Source organism: Dermacentor variabilis, chromosome 4 (assembly GCF_050947875.1).
Source record: "Dermacentor variabilis isolate Ectoservices chromosome 4, ASM5094787v1, whole genome shotgun sequence".
Classification (NCBI taxonomy): Eukaryota; Metazoa; Arthropoda; class Arachnida; order Ixodida; family Ixodidae; genus Dermacentor; species Dermacentor variabilis.
In genome coordinates, this window is record NC_134571.1 from 193,266,670 (window position 1) to 193,281,171 (window position 14,502).

Here is a 14,502-nt window from a genome sequence, read left to right on the forward strand (position 1 = left end):
CGGAATGAACGCGGCGAGGCTACCGCCTCTGGCGGTGTAGCAATAGTAGCCCACAGATCTGTCGCTTGCCGACCCGTCGCCCTTAACACGCCCCTCGAGGCAGTGTCAGTTCGGGTCATTCTTTTTCATTAATTAGTAACAGTGCGTTACATTTATATACCGCAAACCAACGTCTCGAAAAAGCAGACTTTTATAACCTTATTGACCCGCTCCCCGAGCCTTACATACTCGTGGGAGATCTTATCGTCCATAACCCGATGTGGGAAGACACACGGTGCGACGCGAGAGGTCGACACATTGAAAATTTCCTTTTAAACTCCAGTGCGTGCCTCTTTATTAAGAAAGAATTGACCTACTATAATCCACAGCATAAAACATACTCCTCAATAGACCTGTCTATCGGTTCTGGTTCTATCTTCCCTGATTTAGAGTGGTCTGTAATTAAAAATCCATTTGGAAGTGATCACTTCCCATTAACTCTAAACCTAGTAACACAACATGACTCCCCTCCGCCTGTTCCTCACTGGAAACGAGCTGCAAGCTTTTTGAAAAAAATGATCAATCGCCGTCTCGCACATTTTCTAGAGTCCAGCAATATGCTTGACCCCCTTCAATGTGGCTTCAGGGAAGGGCGATCTACAACCGACCATCTCATGCGCATCGAATCAAATATTCGCGATGGTTTCGTACATAAACAGTCCTTCCTGACCGTATTTCTTGACATGGAAAAGGCGTACGATACAAATTGGCGGTACGGAATATTGCGCGAGCTGTCGGCGCTGTGCATCCGCGGTAATATGTTAAACATTATCGAAAGCTACCTACAAAACCGTAGATTTCGGGTGAAAATAGGGAATGCACTGACGTGTACATTCACACAGGAAACTGGTGTACCCCAGGGAGGCGTACTCAGTTGAACTCTCTTTATCATTAAGATGAACGCACTCCGCGCTTCATTACCGCCAGCTATATTTTATTCCGTCTACTTAGACGATATACAAATAGGTTTTAAATCTTGTAACATTGCAGTGTGCGAAACACAAGTACAGCAGGGATTGAAGAATATATCTAAGTGGGCAGACGAAAATGGGTTTAAAGTCAACGTCCACAAATGTTCGTGTGTTCTCTTTACGAGAAAGAGAGGCCTGGTTCCAGACCCGTGCATAGAACTGTGTGGACGAGAAATACCTGTCAACAAAGAACACGAATTTCTAGGTGTAATACTTGACTCTAAGCTTTCTTTTATGCCACACATAACATATCTCAAAGGTAAATGCCTAAAACAATAAACTTACTCAAAATACTATCACACACAACATGGGGTAGCGACAAGAAGTGTATAATGAAAATTTATAAGAGCCTCATTCAATCAAGGTTAGACTATGGCACCATAGTATACAACCCTGCCGCCCCGAGGGCACTAAAGATGTTGGATCCCATCCACCACCTGGTTATCCGTCTGGCCACAGGCGCATTCAGAACCAGCCCCATTGAAAGCTTGTATGTAGAATCGAATGTGTGGTCACTCAATCTGCAGAGAGCTTACACCAGCTTTACATATTTCCTTAAAGTACGCTATAATCCTGAACATCCGTGTTGTGAAACTAATAACGATTCGACATGTACAGCACTTTTCCGTAATCGACCCTCTGTGAGACAGCCTATCTCACTCCTTGTGAGGGAGCTTGGCGTGGAAATGGATGTTCCACTCTTCGAACACCGCTTGATATCTCCAGCGAAGCTGCTACCGCCTTGAGATTGGCAGGTAATAGAGTGTGATATATCTTTTGCAAGAGTTACAAAAAACGCACCAAGCTCGAAATACGAATGCATTTCCATGAACTCCAATTGAAGTACTGTTGTCCGGAATTCTACACCGATGCTTCAAAATCGCATGTTGGTGTGTCTTACGCGGCTGTTGGACCTTCTTTCTCTGAAGCAGGTGTACTGAACCCCCATGCAAGCATCTTTACTGCAGAAACTTACGCAGTACTGCCTGCGGTAAAACACATAAAGAAATTAAAACTAGAGAAAGCGATAGTATTCACGGACTCGTTAAGTGTTGAAAAAGCACTAATGCCCTTAAGAAAACACAAAAATAATATTTTCATTGAGCTTTGCTCCCTCTTGTGCAATATTTATTCGTCTCCAAGATATGTGACAATATTGACACGTGTACTTACATTTATCGGACGACCACGTTTCGCAGCTGAACAAATGCAATCGCGCAGCACGGGACGCGCCTGAATGTATCCGAAGTTTCTGGAATGTTATCGATGCTTCTATCCGCTGTCTGTTGTCGCTGAATCTTGTGTTATCTGATTTATTCGCCTGACGCGAACGGTGTAGAATTTTGTGGAAGGCACGCGGGTCCTAACGATTAGTCTGGAACATTCGACGACTGCTGTATAAAAGCCGACGCGCTTGACCCGCTGTTCAGATTTTCGACGATCGCCCACAGTGTTCGCCGCTATCGTTGTGGTATAAGTGTAGCCTCTTTTTGAGGGCACAGGTTCGCCCAATAAAAGTTAGTTTTGTCTTTCACAGTATTGCTACAGTGTTCTTCAACGTCACCATCACGTGACATCTGGTGGAGGTGCTTGTGCGTTCATGTACCGAACGCCCCCGCAAAGCCGCGATCCAAGCCCGAAGCCCGAGGACAAAACCAACATCGCCCAAGACCAGCGTGCTAGCCGCAGACTGCAAGGACTGCCCCCAGAACACGAACTTCGACCTGAGACGACAAAGAAAATCGTGGTCAAGACAACCCCAATGGCTGCCCCGCATCCCCCGTTATCCTACAACAACCTCGGAACCCACCAACCTTCCATGGAGCAGCGACTGAAGAGCCGGAATCATGGCTGTAGACCTACGAACGTATCGCGACATTCAACAACTGGGACTCCGACGACAAGCTGCGGCATGTATACTTCGCCTTAGAAGACGCCGCCAGAACGTGGTTTGAGAACAGGCAGTCGACCTTGACAACGTGGGACCTGTTCCGTAGTGGCTTCCTGCGCACCTTTACAAGCGTCGTGCGCAAGGAAAGGGCCGAAGCTGTGCTGGACGCGCGAGTGCAGCTACCAAACGAGAACGTTGCCATCTTTACGGAAGAAATGAGCCGTTTGTTCCGCCACGCCGACCCGGATATGGCCGAGGAGAAGAAAGTCCGCCTACTGATGCATGGTGTAAAGGAGGAACTTTTCGCCGGAATGGTAAGAAGCCCACCGAAGACCGTCGAATAGTTTCTTCGTGAGGCGACAAACATTGAGAAGACACTCGAGATCCGAAACCGGCCATTCGATCGCCGCACGAACTTTACAAACTATGCCGGGGTTCAATGACTGGCTACCGAAGATCTACGCGAGACTATCAGAGCGGTCGTACGGGAGGAGCTGCAGAAGTTCTACCCAAGGACGCAGTCCCAAGTGGATCCAATCGCTCAAATCGTCAAAGAAGAGGTTCAGCGATCGCTTGGACTCCCTGAGGTGCAACCACGATCACTGCAACCTCAGCCGGAAGCGATGACCTACGCCGCCGTCGCCCGACGTGAACGTCCCCGTCCGCGACAACGCCAGGGCCCTGTAACGCCGCAATAACGTCATCCACCACCGCCACCACCAGCACGCCCACCCGTTGCCCAGCGCAGCTACGCGAGGGAGACAGACATTTGGCGAGCCCCCGACCACCGCCCGCTCTGCTACCACTGCGGCGAAAACGGCCATGTGTACCGCCGATGCCCATACCGCGACCTGGGATTGCGAGGGTTGGCCGTCGATGCACCGCGCCCTCGGGAAGGTGAACGCCCTCATGACATCGCCGACTACCTTGCCGCTACTCAGTGCAACCCTCGACGACCGTCCCGTTCGCCGTCACCAGGCCGCTACCTGTCGCCGCAGCGCCGACCATACGCTGGCCCAGCCCGGGGCCGGTCAGCGAGCTCATATCCGGAAAACGAAAAGCAGCTACCGATGTAGGTGCGGTCGCTGTTCGTCGAACTGAAGAAGATCCTCCGCCGCCGACGAAGATGACGAAGAGACCATCTCGACTACATAATAACGACACGCTGCCGTCCCGACGAAGTCAGGAAGCCAAGACTACACCAAAGAAAGACAACTTGACGACGCGACGTTCCAGCTTCAGTTCAACACAACGCAGCCGTGATCCGACGCCAAGAGCTAATTGCAATGCCAGACAAAGAACCACCGACCTTGACGTGCTTCTCGACGGCCACGCAGTCACCGCTTTAGTGGACACAGGAGCCGATTACTCCGTCATGAGTGGACGCATCGCCGCGCAGTTGAAGAAAGTTAAAACTGCATGGGAAGGCCCTACGATTCCGACCGCTGGAGGACACCTCATCACGCCGACTGGGATCTGCACGGCAAGAATAACCATTTATGACTGGACTTACCCTGCCACCTTCGTTATTCTCCAACAGTGTTCACAAGACGTCATTCTCGTTATGGACTTCCTGAACCAACGCGGCGCAATCATCGACCTGAAGTCAAAGTCAATAACGCTGTCGGAAGATTAAGCGATGCCGCCGGGGAGCCCTCGTAGTCACCACGCCTTGAGTGTGCTCGAAGATCAAGTGAGCATCCCGCCTCGCTCCAGCATTGTTATTTCGGTCGGCACTAAAACAGCCGCTGACGTAGAAGGCGTCATCGAAGGCGACCAAAATCTACTGCTAGACCGTGAAATTTGCGTCGCAAGAGGGATCGCTCGACTGCATGAAGGGAAAACTGAAGTGTTGCTGACAAACTTCAGCCGGGAGTTCAAGCACATCAACAAGGGCACGACGATCGCGTACATCGAGGAAATTCTGGAAACCAGTAACGTGTTTGTCCTCTCGGATTCCGCCGCGTCTACCCCGACGACCATGGTTCCCGAACCAGACTACGACATTAATCTAAGTCTCCCCGTGATCCAGCAACAGCAGCTGAGAAGTCTGCTCCGACGATACAAAGGCAGCTTTTCGACGTCATCGAGGATTCGACAAACACCAGTCGCCAAGCATCGCATAATCACCGAGGAGTGCGCTCGACCACTCCGCCAGAGCCCTTACCGAGTTTCGCTGCGAGAACGTGAATCTATAAGAGAACAAGTCGACGAAATTCTGCGCGACGGCATCATCCAGCCGTCGAAAAGGCCGCGGGCATCCCCTGTTGTCCTGGTGAAGAAAAAGGACGGAACCCTACGTTTCTGCGACGATTATCGTCGTCTGAACAAGATCACGAAGAAGGACGTATACCCCCTCTGCCGGATAGACGACGCATATGATCGGCTCTGCAACTCTAAATACTTCTCGCCGATGGACCTGAAGCCTGGCTATTGGCAAATAGAAGTCGACGAAAGAGATCGCGAAAAGACCGCCTTCATCACCCCGGACGGCCTGTACGAGTTCAAGGTTATGCCATTTGGACTGTGCTCGACGCCTGCAACGTTCCAACGCGTGATGGACACGGTTTTAGCAGGATTGAAGTGGCAGACCTGTCTCGTTTACTTGGATGACGTCGTTGTCTTCGCCGGAAACTTCGACGATCACCTTAGGCGGCTTGCAACAGTGCTAGACGCCATCAAGTCATCAGGGCTTACTCTGAAGCCAGAAAAGTGCCGCTTCGCTCCCGATGGGCTTCTATTCCTAGGCCACGTCTTCAGCAAGTCTGGAGTCCACGCCGACCCACAGAAGACAGCTGCCATTGAAAAGTTCCCGCAGCCCATCGACAAGAAGGCAGTGCGGAGATTTCTTGGCATGTGTGCCTACTACAGGCGATTTGTCAAGGACTTTTCACGCATCGCTGAGCCGCTGAGAAAGCTAACTAAACGTGACGTCGAGTTCAAGTGGGAAACGCCGCAGGCCGGCGCATTTCAAGAACTCAAACGACGCATGCAGTCGCCGCCCGTACTTGCGCACTTCGACGAGCACGCCGATACCGAAATACACAGCGATACCAGTAGCCTAGGCCTCGGTGCCGTCTTAGTTCAGAGAAAAGATGGACATGAACACGTGATAGCTTACGCTAGCCGGTCGTTGTCAAAAGCGGAAGGCAATTACTCTACAACCGAAAAGGAATGCCTCGCCATCGTTTGGGCTACAGCGAAATTTCGGCCTTATCTCTATTACAGGTCATTCAAAGTGGTCAGCGACCATCAAGCGTTGTGTTGGCTAGCTAACTTAAAGGACCCTTCCGGACGGCTGGCACGGTGGAGCCTCAGACTACAAGAATACGACATCACTGTAACATACAAGTCTGGACGAAAACACTCAGATGCCGATTGCCTATCACGCGCCCCCATTTACCCGCCGCCTCAAGATGACGAGGATGAAGACGCCTTCCTTGGCATAATAAGCGCGGAAAACTTCGCCGAACAACAGCGAGGGGACCCGGAGCTAAAAGCCCTAGTCGAGTATTTGGAAGGGCACACCGACGTTGTCGCTAGGGCATTTAAGCGTGGATTATCTTTGTTCATGCTTCAAAACAATCTACTCGTGAAGACGAACTTCTCACCAGTCCGCGCCAACTACCTTCTTGTTGTTCCGCCGGCGCTGCGTCCAGGAGTACTGCACGCACTACATGACGATCCGACCGCTGGGCACCTCGGTTTCTCCTGGATGCTATCAAGGATACCAGAAAGGTACTACTGGCCGCACCTAACCGCCGATGTCGCCCGTTACGTCAAGACATGCCGAGACTGTCAGCGACGCCAAACACCACCGACAAGGCCAGCGGGATTACTACAGCCGATCAAGCCTCCTTACCGACCTTTTCAGCAGATCGGGATGGACTTGTTAGGACCGTTTCCGACATCAACATCCGGAAATAAGTGGATCGTCGTGGTAATAGATAGATAGATAGATAGATAGATAGATAGATAGATAGATAGATAGATAGATAGATAGATAGATAGATAGATAGATAGATAGATAGATAGATAGAACAACTTTATTGAAGAATAATACGCTCAATGGTTGGAGCCCCTAGACAAGGGCCCCACTGGCGTCCGCACGTCATCTTGCTTGTCGGATGATGGCCCTTTGGACCTCTTCCTGTGAGCTGGACAGCGCAGCCTCCCATTGTGTATGCTCCGTAATTTCTGTGTTTGTCTTTTGTGTATATGCCATGCATGCCCATGAGATGTGGTCTAAGGTTGGCGTGGCTCCGCACCATGGGCATGTGTCCGCATATCTTTCAGGGTGAATTTTATGGAGAATGTGCAGGTTGTTATATGTATACGTTTGCAGCTTTCTCCATATAACCTGTTCTTCCTTACTGAGGTTCTTATCTGGGGGTGGTAGTTTCGGACTATCTCACCCGCTTCGCTGAAACTAAAGCTCTACCGAAAGGCAGCGCAGCCGAAGTGGCGAAATTTTTCGTCGAGAACATCCTGCTGCGACATGGTGCTCCAGAAGTCCTCATCACCGACAGAGGAACGGCTTTTACAGCAGAGCTCACGCAAGCCATTCTGCAATACAGCCAGACAAGTCACAGCAGGACAACTGCCTACCATCCGCAGACGAATGGTGTCACGGAACGCCTGAACAAGACCCTCGCCGACATGCTAGCAATGTACGTCGACGTCGAGCACAAGACGTGGGATGCGGTCCTGCCGTACGTAACATTCGCTTACAACACGGCGGTGCAAGAAACAACACAGACCACGCTGTTTAAGCTGGTTTACGGCAGGAACCCGACGACGACGCTCGACGCCATGCTGCCGCACGTCACTGACGAGGAAAGTTTTGACGTCGCTACCTATCTCCAGCGTGCCGAAAAAGCCCGACAGCTCGACCGCCTGCGAATCAAGAACCAGCAGAGGACCGACAGCCGACACTACAACCTCCGACGACGCTTCGTCGAGTACCAGCCCGGTGACCGCGTTTGGGTTTGGACCCCTATACGTCGACGAGGACTGAGCGAGAAGCTTTTGCGTCGCTATTTCAGACCGTACAAGATCATCCGGCGCATTGGCGCACTGGACGTGCCATGAGGTCGTGCCAGACAGCATTTCGCTATCACAGCGGCGCCGCTCACGACTTGAAATAGTCCACGTTGTGCGACTCAAGCCGTACTACCAGCGTTAATGAACTTTGGGGCTTCGCGTAACTTACCTTCGGACTTTGTTTGTTTTCGTTGTTTTGTTACTTATGTTTAATAAGTGTTTTTTTGTGTTTCGCTCTCATATTTGTAGCATCGGGACGATGGTTTTTAAGAGGGGGGTATTGACACGTGTACTTATCTTTATCGGGCAATCACGTTTCGCCGCCTAACAAGTATAATCGCACAGCGTGGGACGCGCCTGCTTGTATCCGAAGTTACTGGAAAGTTATCGATGCTTCTATCCGCTGTCTGTTGTCGCCGAACCTTATGTTATCTGATTTCATCACCTGACGCGAATGGTGTAGAACTTTGTGGAAGACACGCGGGTCCGAACGATTAGTCTGGAACACTCGACGACTGCTCCATAAAGGGCGGCGCGCTTGACCCGCTGATCATATTTCCGACGATCGCCGACCGTGTTCGCCGCTATCGTTGTGCTATAAGTGCAGCCTGTTTTTGTGGGCAAAGGTTCGCCCAATAAAAGCTAGTTTTGTATTGCACCGTATTGCTGCTTTCTTCACCGTCACTACCACGTGACAATATCGTCACTAATACTATCCTTGGCGTTGGTTGTTTTCTATTTGGTTTATTTGAGTGTACTTGCCTCGCGCTAAGTCAAACATTCTTTAGGAATTTTTTGTTTTCGTGTTAATGCTTTGTGGTTACTGATGTTTTTCTTTATGTACATTCTACTCATCCCCTCTATAACGCCCAATGGGCTTTGAGGGCATGCTAAATAAATAAATAAATAATACTTCAGGGAAGCGGAATATTCCCGCTAACGTAGTTGTGTCTGCAGCCACGGTAGCCTAATGATAACAGCCTCGTAATGTCTGAAGTTGATCATGACATGTTATCCACGGAAGTGAAATAACATGCTTTAGGTTAGAGTACAAGTAGAAGATGCTGTTTTCTTATTCAGCGCATTGGGTTGTCAGTTTATTTTCTAGCAATAAATTTAGAAACAGCAGCAAACAGCGCTCGTTTCTGCTTTGGAGCGTTCGACCTGAGCACAGCACCACTTGTTTGTTTTCAGACAGTGTGCACACACCTAAATTTCATTGTAACGGGTTCAGTTCCTTTCCAAGTCGTGAACTTACACCAATACAAGTGACATTGGCCAAAAGAAAACCTTCGTTAAGTTTTCATGACGTAGCGTTGCCGCTTTAGCTCCGCTTCGCGAACTAGCTCGGCCGCACGAGCCGCCGGATCGGCTCAACATTGCCGCTTGCGATCTGCTTCGCGGGCACGATCTTCTGCTGAGGCGTTGACGTGACGACGACGAGATGCGGCCTCAGAATCTCCGCCACTTCGGTGGCAGTAAAGTCCCTTGATAATTTGAAAGTACCGCCACTCTTTCAACTCTGCCGCCGCCGTGCGATCTCCTCACCTCCTCCTTGCCTCCTCCTCGCCCCGTGTGCGTCCCCCCGCGGAAATAAGTTTAACCCCGTTTTTCTGCACGACAATCGGTCTCCTTGCCGTTTCTCTTGGAAACGCGCGGGTCTTGAGTTTCGCTTGTGTTTTACTTTTTCGTTGGCGCCATTTTTCTCCTTAGCTTGGCTGGCTCAGCGGAGCGAACGTTGCACGCTGTTTCCTGCGATATTGTGCTCGCGCTATGCAGTGCTGTATCGCATATAACTGTAGTAAGAAGGCTGAAGATTGGTTATGCAGTTTTTGTGATACCAGAAGGAAAGCTTGACGGCTTGCGAAAATGGCTTGCGCAAGCGGAGGTTGTGCAACATTGACAAAAATAACTTTGTTCCGACAAGGAAATGTGTTGTTTGCTATGTAAGGCGCCTTATTGCTCGGATTAAAGCGTCCTTTAATGATTTATTTTTTTAATTATTCCGGTCTGCTCAGCAGCGTTTTACTGCGACAATTTGTACGTTGCGTAGAAATGGGGGTGTCATCAGTACGCTGAATATTCTGCTGGGACTCATCGCCTCCCATGTTGTTAACTGTTAGTCAGTCAAAAATGCAGCACTATAGGTTATCCTTTCCGCTGTGAGAATTACGTGGGAAGATACGACTTCTCGATCGCTCTTTTCGTCACTGTTAGTATCCGTTGCCTGTTTTACTGAAAACCGAAATAGCGTCTTGTAGGGCAGCTTTCTTACCAACTTACTTCAATGCGTGCGTCAGTGACTTGATATACAATGAATGCAGGCTCGCAAGAAATTAATGAGTATACCAATGGCCTTGCTGATGATGAGCACCAACTAGTTTACATCGCGTTTTCAAAGCGTAAGTATTGTTTGGTGAGTAGCCTGGCCCCGTCACGCGATAAGTGTAATTCCTTGTAGTTGCACAACAACGCGTAATTTGCAAAGTGAAGGCAAATGTTCGGGTGGCTAATTGAAATTCGGGGGTATGGTTACGCATACTTAGACAACTCCAGCAGAGTTTCCACATTATTCTTCAGTTCTTGAATTTGCTTTTAATTGGGCAGCCACGCACTCATGAGAAGGCGATGAATATTATTTGGTTTTGTGACTGGTACAGGCTATGTGCAAGGGGTGTTCATATGATCCTGCACACTCTCTCGCACCAAAATTGCTCAGCCGTCGTATTTGCAGTTTAGAGAACAGCGGAAAATCTACTTCAACATTGAGAAGAGAAACATAAGGACGGATGATGCACTCGCGACTAATTATACATTAGTAGGCATGCCTAATATAATACCTGCAGTGCACATGTGCGCACAGGCAGGAAAGAAAGCCAAACAACGAAGGATGTGCCACAAGCAATATTAGATCAAATCCACAAATAAAGCATCTTCATATGTGGCAGAAAAATTCCTGCAGTATAGAACTCGCCTCAAGGCTCCTTTTGCATCAGTATGTCCCATTCATACGGTTTTAAGAAGAAGCCAACCTCCTCATAAACGTTACTTTCAGCATTCTCGATGCTGGTATCAAGATTTCTTGAAAACCTTCTACACCACTGCGGCGCGCAAGTGACCCAGTCGTGCGCCCCCATCGAATACTGTGGCCCGTCCGTGGGAGCCAAGGAGAAAGAGCGAGCCGTGTGCAGCGCGCGCAGGTGGCGCGTGAGGAGACTCGAGGAGGAAAGCGCCATAGGGAGGAGAGTGTCGCAACATTTAGGTGACAGAGGTAATTGGCGCCATACACCCGGCGGGCGGGAAAGCAGATCCGCTTCCCTTCCACCACCTCCTGGATCGGCGCGCGCCTTCGCGCCGATGCACGCGGCCGTGCCCTAATGGCCCCTCCTCTCAGCTCCTCTCTTGTGCCCCCCCCCTCACAACTCCCTCACCTCCGACGGTCAGCGCGCGAGCCCGCCGCCGTGCAGGCCCCGCCGGCCCAGCGCTAACTTAGCCCGCTGCATTAAGTTTCGTGTTTCGTGATCTGCTCTTATCGGGGATTCGTGCTCTGCGTGCGTTAACCGGCGTGGGCAGTTTCGGCAGTTTCGTGGCGTTCGATAGTTGTGTGCTCGTGCTCCGCGATGGTTTACCCGTTTCACCACTCGCAACCACTCTTGCGTCGTGCAGTAGTGTACGAATACCCAAAAAGAAGCCCTGCAAGGTTCTTCCGGGTGCCTAAACACAAGAGGTGAGCGCGCAGACCCAAGGACATAGGAAAGCGCATATGCACAAACACTGCCCTATGCATCCATGTGTTCCATGAGACTCCGAATCCGGAGGTAGTTGCGTCTTGATTGTGCTACACTTTGCTCTTACCAGTAGACAAAGCTGACAAATAGATGTTATTCCTCATTGTCCCCTGGTATATATATGGATTGTGTTTTCCTGTGCCAAGTCTCATTCTGCAACTTCAGTAACTGGCCTAGCTTTCTATTACGCCCTCAGTGCTTTTTCTGTATGTAACCGTTCTACAAACGTACTAACAGCTGAAAAATTAATGTTCGTGTTTGTGTGTTATGTCAGTAATTGCCGATGGGAAAGCCGCGCGAACAGCCTTCAGGCGTAGGCATGATACGCTATCTTTTCTGGAAACCATGAACATTGCAAGTGTCCTATTTGCAGATTTTTGCAGTTCGCGTTTATTACACAAAGGAGTGCCCAGTATACAACTTATGGCTTAGTGCCTTAATTGACAATTTTATTGCTAAGCATTGCTTTTTTCATGAAAGAAAAGTTTTGTTGGCTTATTTCACCTGGTCTTTGATTGATGAATATGCCTTTCTGGAAATGTTTTCTATGTTTTTACCTTCTGCACCGACTTGCCACCATTTCTCAAGTTGTGGCCAATTGCCATATAATGTGTTAATGTGTATTTACGTTTTATCACACTGTTATTTTTGTTCAGCCGTATGTCTTTTTTGTTTAGTAACAATGAACATGTCACACATATATATTCATATACTTTTGTGTAGTTAATGTCTGATTTTTTTTTGGTATGGCTGTCAATAAAACAATTCTTGCTTTGTATTCAATTCTTAGGTATATTGCGCGTCCTTGTTTTTGCCATTTTCAGTGAATTTTCTCTTTCTTTAGTTGTCATTACTATGTAATACACGTCGTCAAATTTCCGACAATATCTCAGTGAGTTCAGACCTTTTCATCGGACGAGGAGGACAGGGCGCGCGGCGAGCCTTTGCTCCTCTCTGGCTTGGGCGATCCGGCGCGGCGCCACTTGAAAGTATTGCTGTCGCGTGCTGCGGAATGATTTCGAGATGTAGATCGTGCTTTGTGAAATTTACGCAATGTTCGTTCATATAAGGTCATCAGGAAAGCCTTTCGGTGCATCGGTAACTACAGTACGCGCCCCCAATATCTCTTGGGGGCCCAAACATGTGCTGTGAACTATTTTGGATGTATCAGTTTAAATTCAACCAAAAGAACCGGTGTCTTGGCAGCCTGGTGTTACAATTGATGATCTGCCTCACCAGCTACGCATTGCAGGAGAACAAGCCCTCTTTGTGGTTCCAGGAAGAGCCCCACTTTTCTTAAGGGGCCATACGTCATGACACCTACGAGGTGAATGAAAAGGTCCCCGTTGTAGTCAGTGCTCAGTGCAGTCGCTTCGGCCATGACCAATCGCAATGCGGTTAAAGGTGCTCAAATCTCACAGGGCACATGCGAGGAGAAGAGAGAGAGACGATTCCAAACTTATCATGGATGCGGATGAATCCGAGGAGGTACTGAGAGCAGCAGAAAGGAATGTACCGCAGGCAGCGCCTAACGCCATCAAGGGGGGTGGGGAGGCGGGGCAGCGACACAGCCTGATGAAGAGGATAGAGAAGGCATGGACGTCGTCCAACCAAGCATGAGTGGTGCTCCAGCACAGAGGACACACGAAAAGGCGTGCGTCGAAGAGGCTCAACATCCTTCCGCAAGTATAAAAGAACCACCCCCCCAAATCGGGAGAACAGCGCCGGGCGACGTTTCGCCCGAAGCCCAACATCCCGCCGGAGATAAAGCCGGCGAAGACTACACCGACGTAGCAACCATGGCTCCCTTCTGGCTTAACAAAAGACGAGATGCGACCCACAACGGGACTACGAAGAGCAGGGCGCTGAGGCTGCGCCATCGTGCTGCAGATAGCGCGCACGCCTCTTGGGTGTGCTCAAGAACACTTAAGAAGGAAAAATTGCTGTGCTTTACTTCTTGGTGTATTAAGGCTGAAGGTGAGCCCAAAGCCGTTCGGTCTATTTAACTTGTTGCGCACACGGCAGGCAGAAAAAAAAGCAGCCCTTAAGTTGTCCACGTTTAATATAAGAGGACTGGCAGTGAGGCGGCGTCAGTTTCAATTAAATAGCCTCCTGTTTGATAACGATGTGGACGTAGTGGCCGTGCAAGCTACTAAGGTGGCAAGTGAAGCTCAGACGAACCGCATAGTTGAGCCTTGTAGAAGCCGGTACAATGTATGTGTGTGTCTTCTGTTCGTACGTCGGGAGGGTGTGCCATTTTAATTTGGAATTCTTTAGGTGTTATTGAAGGATCGGTTACAGCTAGTTTTCAACACCGGGCGTTTTGTGATGTGTGATTTTCCTATCTTGATTTACTGTGGCGCGAAATGTGTGTGTATGCCCCAGATAATGAAAATGAGCGCACAACTTTCTTCGAAATGGTACAGCCCTATCAGAAGTCTCCTAGATATATTATACGTATGCGTGACTCCAACTGCGTGTGCATGTCTGAAGACAGAGTTAGTAACACGACCATTCGAGACCCAAGCTCGATACCTTTGATTGCAATTGTCCTGGAGCACAATTTGGAAGACCTCTGGAGTGCTCTTTCAGAAGGTGCCCGTCTGCAATTCACACATTTCTAACAAGCAAGTCATGCAAGACTTGAGAGCGCTTGTCTGCTGGCGTGGTCCTAAATGTGCAGTGACTGCGTTGCCTTCAGCGATCATTGCATGGTAATGTTTACAATAGGACCGAAGACCAAAAGGTCGAAGTTCAACTGGGAACTATG